This window comes from Cryptotermes secundus, unplaced genomic scaffold (genome assembly GCF_002891405.2).
Source record: "Cryptotermes secundus unplaced genomic scaffold, Csec_1.0 scaffold953, whole genome shotgun sequence".
Lineage (NCBI taxonomy): Eukaryota > Metazoa > Arthropoda > Insecta > Blattodea > Kalotermitidae > Cryptotermes > Cryptotermes secundus.
In genome coordinates this window covers 1-7,247 of record NW_019732863.1, presented here as the reverse complement: position 1 = coordinate 7,247, position 7,247 = coordinate 1, and the positions used below count along the sequence as shown (strand labels likewise).

General features: G+C 38.8%; 1 long non-coding RNA gene across 1 annotated transcript; it reads left to right on the top strand.

The window, feature by feature from the left end:
- The first annotated feature begins 437 nt into the window (after positions 1 to 437).
- Positions 438 to 5,389, top strand: LOC117282582. Its single transcript, XR_004513375.1, has 2 exons — positions 438 to 1,054; positions 1,163 to 5,389. It is a non-coding gene; the product is annotated as an uncharacterized LOC117282582 (long non-coding RNA).
- The last annotated feature ends 1,858 nt before the right edge of the window (positions 5,390 to 7,247 follow it).

The following is a 7,247-nucleotide window of genomic DNA, read 5'->3' as shown; positions in this document are numbered from 1 at the left end:
CAGGGTTTCCGTGATCCTGCCAGTAGCAAGGAAACAATAAGTTTATCGAACGGCATGGCTTGAAGAAACTGGGATGCAGACTGTTCAAAATGTCTAGTGAAAAGATCATCAGAAAAAGGCATCTAAATAACCTGCAGATGGATTATAATTAATTATGGTGCAAGCGTTATATAATTGTTACCATTTGTTTGGGGCGTGAAGCTAGGGTTCCCAGATACCCCGTTTCCCCCGAATTCTTCAGAGTTTTCACCCAAATTTTGTTCCTCTGTTTATTGTTTACCCGGAGTGGATAATTCTCCGTTTTTTTATTTAAGTCCATTGCGAATTAATCATAAAATTTCTGTAATCCTTGGAAAATGACATTGTAATAGTTTCTTTCGTTATGTTGCATTTCGTGAATGTTGGCAACACTTCAGGTTCTAAACCAAAGCAGAAGGTGTTAGTGATCGTTGGTGAGAGTGTATTTTCAATCCGTTCAATCTTCGCTAGAAAGTCAGTGTCAAGTTAGCGAAAATGTTTGACAGAGAAGAAGATCCATCAAAGACTCCTTCGCGGAAGAAGTTGAAATTCCAGGCCAAACATAATCAAATATATCTTAAGAAATGAGAAGATATGTTTTCGTGGGTTAAGCCGGGACCTGACGAGAACCGGGCATTTTGTACGTTGTGTAGGAAGGATTTTAGTATTTCGCACGGTGGACAAGGTGACCTGAGGCAACATGCACAATACAAGGGACATAAAATTAAGGAAAAATGTAATTCTCGAAGTTCAAATAAACTTTCGAAATACTTTGTTAATTTAAACAATAAAGAAGAATATGAAAACAGCACCGCGTGCGAGCTTGGTTTAGTGTATCATGCAGTGAAACACAACTTACGTTATTCCAGTCTGGACTGCGGAAATAAACTTGTGTCTCATATTTTCAGTGATTTATAGCCTGTTACTTGTGAAAAATGTCGTTATAAACAAGCAACGAGACATCACTCCCTTTTTTATTTTACAAAATCTGGCAACCCTACGTGAAGCTGACCGCTCCCCTCCAACTAGTTCACAGGTCAGGAAAAGATGGATTTATACATACACTTCCCAGTATGCGTTAATGGCATAGTGCTTAATTAGTTAAGCACAGGAAAAACTTTACCTTTTAACATTTGTTTGACAGTTCTGGAAAGGCGCTTGTGAAGAGACTTATCGCTGTGTGCCCTGAATGCAGGACCTTCTGGACGCCAGACGACTGGGGTGACCAGGAATTGTTATAATACTACATTATGTTGCTTCTTGCCTTATAGTGGGAAACATACATGAGTGCTTGGATGGCTGATGGCCTTTTCTGTTCTGAAATATGCACTTGGAGCCTGAAACAGCCTGTATTCATCAACAAAGGAAAAGGCCATCAGCCTACCAAGTGTAGATACTCAAGTCATATGAGATACTTTGTTGTGTATGCTCGACAGTCTCATTGCTCTCTTGCCCCACCCAAAATATCTACTTCAGCTATTACCAGACCTTTAGTCCATGATGAGCCATTAAAAAAATCTGGTGTTTGGGCCAGTAGAGGGTATATTGTTATTTTCCTCAAGATGCCATCTATGCAGCACCTATTTAGGAAGATGGTTTTCATAAATGACAAACTGAATCTAAATCATTGTAGCTGTTTATGAGGAAATTGCAGTTTTCTGTTGGTTGGGGCGGGGTGGTGATGGCATTTGCTAGGCACCAACATACGATGGCTAGTCTCTTAAATATTGAATATGAATAAAGGAGTATGTAATTATGTGAAGATTTCACATTATTGTTTATTTTTGCTGACAGGTCTGGAGAGGGTACTGGCAAAGGGATCACTGCCCCATGTAAGAAAGGAGACCATAATACTGGACTGTAGAAATGGCATAGTAGTACAGCACAACAGTGTGTTATAAAAATTGACAGTAATATGAAACATTTTATTATCTTGTCTAGCATACTCTATATTTAGTATATTATAGTTCAGTATAGCATATCATCATCATAGTCACCAACTTACTCTTCTGTCCTATACTTAAATTTTTTTAACCTTTGTCCCTTCTGCTGCCATAACCTTTTTCTGATTATTTGCATTTGCCTTTCTCTGCTTGAGCTTTCTGAAGCCTTTCAATTTATGTACTGCTGTCTTCCTGAAAATTTCTACTGCTATTCATATGTTCTCTCCCTCACCTTACCATCCTTTACACTCCTCAACTTCTGCTCACTTCCTCTCCTAAATGCTGTATTCCTGATTTTCCTTAACCGTTTTGAAATTACCATTTTCTCTCCTGACCCCTTCAAATTTCGCTTCTTTGAATATCATTCCTGAATTCCCCCATTCCACCACTTGCTATCGTCATAGCTGTCATTTCTCTTACTCTCTCACCTCTCTTCTCAGGTGTCCTTTCATACTGCCTTTTGCTGAACACCTTTGTTTTCACCATTTCCTTTCAAGACGTCATCAATTTCACTTCTTTAATTACATTTCCTTCTTTCCATTCCCTACTTCATTTCTCCTTCTCACTTCCTTCTTTCCATACCTTTGTTGGATCCTTCATCCATCCACTTTTTACCTCTCCATACATAATTTTCCTGAACAATTTTTCTTTGCTTCTTTCCTTCCTCACACATGTCTGTTTCCACCACTTCCTTTCCAGACCCCACCCATTAGAGGAAGAAAAGAGAATTAAGGGAAAGCTGCAGAAGAGATGGGAGGGGAGTCTGAAGGTGAAGTGGTGTGAGTTGAGATGTTCACAAAATTTTAATAGAGTAGGAGGAGGTGGAAGTTATGAAAAGGTGAGAGCAGAAGTGGTTTGTAATAAATGTTAACAATGAAAGGGGATTGCTAAATTGAAGTAAATGAAAGAAGGAAATTGTGACCTGTTCAGGAATGTAATGTGAACTGCAGATATGGACTATCAGGTGTACGTCGGTGTAGGTACAGTGCTCAAGTAATACAGATGATGATTTGAATGACACAGGCAGGTCGCAGATGACATTGTCACTTATGTGTGATATTACCACTCACAGTCCATTGTTCTTAACTGTAAGTAGATCAAAGAGACAGATGCAGACAGTGAATAGTTGACCACCTGCAAAATGGAAATATATGTGGCAGTTAGTGGAGTGGAACATTTTTACATTCTTGTGATACAGAGAGAAATGGGAGCGTAACATGTCAGAAGTCTGATATCCACCACAGACCTAACATGGAATATCCAGAGTAATGAAATTTACATCTGTACTCTTGTCATTATGTTTGGTAGCCATGCCTATTGAAGCCATGTGCAAGTACTGGGGTAGGATTTGTTGTGTATGTGATTTAAATCCTCATTCCCACTGTATTATTGCTTTTGGTGCTGTTATTGCATAAGAATACTTTAATTTCATAATTTGAGTGTTACTCCCTTTCATACAGCTGTAAATACTATACATTGTGAAAACCATATTCCGGGCACAGAACGGATATTTCTGCTTAGAAGAGGTAGAAACTTCATGCAGCAGGTCACTTGACCTGTTAGGCCATTTATTCACCTTCATGCAGGAGATGAATATAAAACAAGCAATCCTGTCATATGAACTAGTGACTGTACATGTCTGTATTACATGGAGTTTAGAAAATGTTAGGCTTGTAGTTCAGTAATGAAGCATTTCCATCCAGGCAGGCTGCTAATTTTTGGTTTATTCAATGATCCTTATTCAGTTGTTGCTTAGGATGAGGTTGAATGATGAACTGGGAGAGAAGTGGAGGTATATATTCACAGCACTTGATTGGTGGGGACTGAGAAAATCATTAAAAAACCCCCATCAGGATTGACTGGTTAGGAGCCAGATGTCACTCCATGAAAACCCCTGTTTTATTTAAACATCTTATACATGTCTATGATTCTGCTGAAATTTATAAAGCTGGCACTGTTTAGGTGGGTATGTTTATTTTTCTGTATCATTGAGTTTGAGTATGGCCTTGTGCTTTTGTCTGATTCCCCACCCATTTGCAATTTTCTCCTCCAGTGCCACTTGTACTGGTTATCATCTGCACTGTGCAGTCACCCTTGAGTCTGAGACAGGCCTACCTAATGTCTCAACAGCTATTCTCACTTTGTCCCTTACAAATCTCCTGAGCCACACTTCAGTTTGGGGGGAGGGGGAGTTGGCCACTGTTGCTTGATTCTTGGATTCACCTAACATTTTTCCAGCTGCACAGATTATAACATCAGCCAGAATGATTATGGATGGCAAGTTTAAAGGTCTGTACTCAGTGCTTGAGGTGGAATGAAAATAGAACCGGGATGGTTTTCCCCTTTTAATTCATTTACTGCCAAAGAAGTAACAGGATGCTTTTAAGCCATTTAGAAAAGAACCGGGATGCCATCCCGCCCCACCTCAAGCCCTGTATGTACTCATATATGCATGGTAGTAGACATGATCTGATTTAAGGTACACTCGCAGCATTTGCCTGGAAGAACTGAGGAAAACTACTACTACTACAATAATAATGATAAGTATGATTGCTCTTCATGCTGAATTCAAACCTAGGACAACCCAAATATGAAGCAGGAATGCTGACCAGTGACTAATAATATTCAGTTTGTGGCCTCAAAGTACTGAATTTCTGATGACTGCATTGAGAACATAAGAAATCATTACAGCTATCAGACTTGCAGAAGTTACTGTTTAAATCTTCTGTCACTGTAATTCTTATGGAAATGATAAATTCACTGACAAGTAACATAGACTCATCTTTCAATTTGAATTTGTGCTTTTAAATTCTGTAGATAGCACCTAGACTGTGGAGAGGGTCTTAAGGCCGCCATACAATATTTCTCTTTGGTGAAATATGTCAATTCTAATAAAGGACCATATTTTAAGGCATTTACTTCAGTGTGTTGTAATGATAAACCAGACATGGAAGCTTACATCAGTTCATAGCCATGGGGTGAAGATGGCCACAGAACTGCATCGTCTTGAGGGCAGAATGGGCCAAGTAGCTTAAGTAATATAAACTCCAGGGATCTTTCATGTCACCTCACTACATGTGAAGAATAACATGTTACAATTAGATATCACAAGAATATACATTTTATATTCTGTGTCAAAGAGACAATGAAGATTCAGTTTTATGAAATTACATTTTGCTTGTTTTCATGACAAACACTGAACAATTATTGTAGGCAGCAGGCACATAAAATTAATTGTGATGAGAGGTTATAAAATTGTGTACAAATTACTTTTCATGTTAAGAGGAACATTGAAAAGGTATGAGCGGCAAGGTGAGTGTATGCATCAATTTGGAACATGTTTCTAGAAGCAATACTGACACATCCAATACTTACGAATGGTCCAACTGTTCATACCACAACAGGAACTGATGTGATGGTGCAACATATCCGACTGAATTAAAGAATATAATAAATTTTAATGTTTTTAAGAGGAAACTTAAGAATTATTTGTTGTGTTATGTCTTCTATTCTCATCAAGAATTTCTTTTTAATAATTGTTGACATCGACTGCTTGTTGATAAATCTGTCTATATTTTTATGCCTTTTTTTTGAGTATTTACTATTAATAATTGCTGACAAACTGCTTGTTAATAAATGTGTCNAAAGTGAAGACAAGGCATACAATGTACTAGTTTGACGTGAATGGAGTAGCACCTGAAGATGGCATTCTTATGCCGAAACATGTAGTGAAAGTGAGAGAAGAAGATAGATAAGTGTATGCACTGCAAGACGGAATAAACAAATCGTGTCTTTTTTAAATTGAGTTGAAATGTATTTTGGGACGCATTGCTGTATTATAGTGATGAATCGCTGTGTGAATGTTGTGTAATTTTTTATGTGATGTTAATATTTGACATGTCCAATTGTAATTCTCTACAGCTATAGATGAAACAATAATAAAAAATAACTCACGGCTCTCTGAATGTTCACCATTACCTCAAGTGAGCAGTAAACCCTATTGATATTTGGGTTACCTTTGGAAACAATGATTGTAAAACTTATGATAAATAATAAAGTAAGTTAATGACATGGGAATACAGAAAATATACACCTTATAAGTCAAATATTACTACCCTTCCACGCAATTTTCTTCCTACTACGGAAGCTACAACGACCATTCTCGCGATGGGGCCGGATGCCTGTATTCCTGTCCAATCGCGTAAATAAAAATGGAGATTGAAGTCGGGACAGATATTGACTGCCAAAGACGAGCCACTTTGCTCAATACACAACTACATTGCGGCTGATTTCTCCTCGTCTATTCTAGTACCCGGATATAGATTCATTATTCGAGTAGCGTGCTTGCCTCAATTGACGAAAGAAAGAGGAATTTGTGTCCGGGTATTAGCATCACCGAGAAGGTATAAAGTGAATTTAAAATTTTTTAATATGGCGCCACTTTCTTCCTGCTACTGAACCTACAACGCCCAATCGCGCGATGGGGCGGGAACAAAATGGAGGATGCTTGTATTCTCAGTCCAAACGCGTGAAAAAGAAATGGTGATGGAAGTCAGGAAAGATCTTAACTGAAAAAGACGTCCACTTTGCATAATACACAACTATATGGCGCCTGATACTTCCTCGACTATTCTAGTACCCGAATATAGATTCACCATTATTCGAGTAGCATGCGTGCCTCAATTGACGAAAGAATGAGGATTTTGTATCCAGGTATTAGCATCACCGAGGAGGTATATCGTGATTTTACATTTTAGAATATGGCCCCACCTTCTTCCTGCTACTGAAACTACAACGTCCAATCGCGTGATGGGGCGGAAACAAAATGGCGGATGCTGGTATTCTGAGACCAATCACGTGAAAAGAAATGGCAATGAAAGTCAGGGAAGACCTTAGATGGCAAAGACGTGCCACTTTGTTATCAAGAACACTACAGGGCGGTTCATACCTCCTCGACTATCCTAGTATCCGGATATAGATTCTCCACATTTCGAGTTAGATTCTTACCTCAATTGGCGAAAGTGAGGATTTTGTATCCGGGTATTAGCATCACCGAAGAGGTATATTGTGATTTTACATTTTAGAATATGGCCCCACCTTCTTCCTGCTACTGAAACTACAACGCCCAATCGCGTGATGGGGCGGAAACAAAATGGCGGATGCTGGTATTCTGAGACCAATCACGTGAAAAGAAATGGCGATGAAAGTCGGGAATGTCCTTAGCTGGCAAAGATGTTACATTTTGTTATCAAGACCACTACAGGGCGGTTCATACCTCCTCGACTA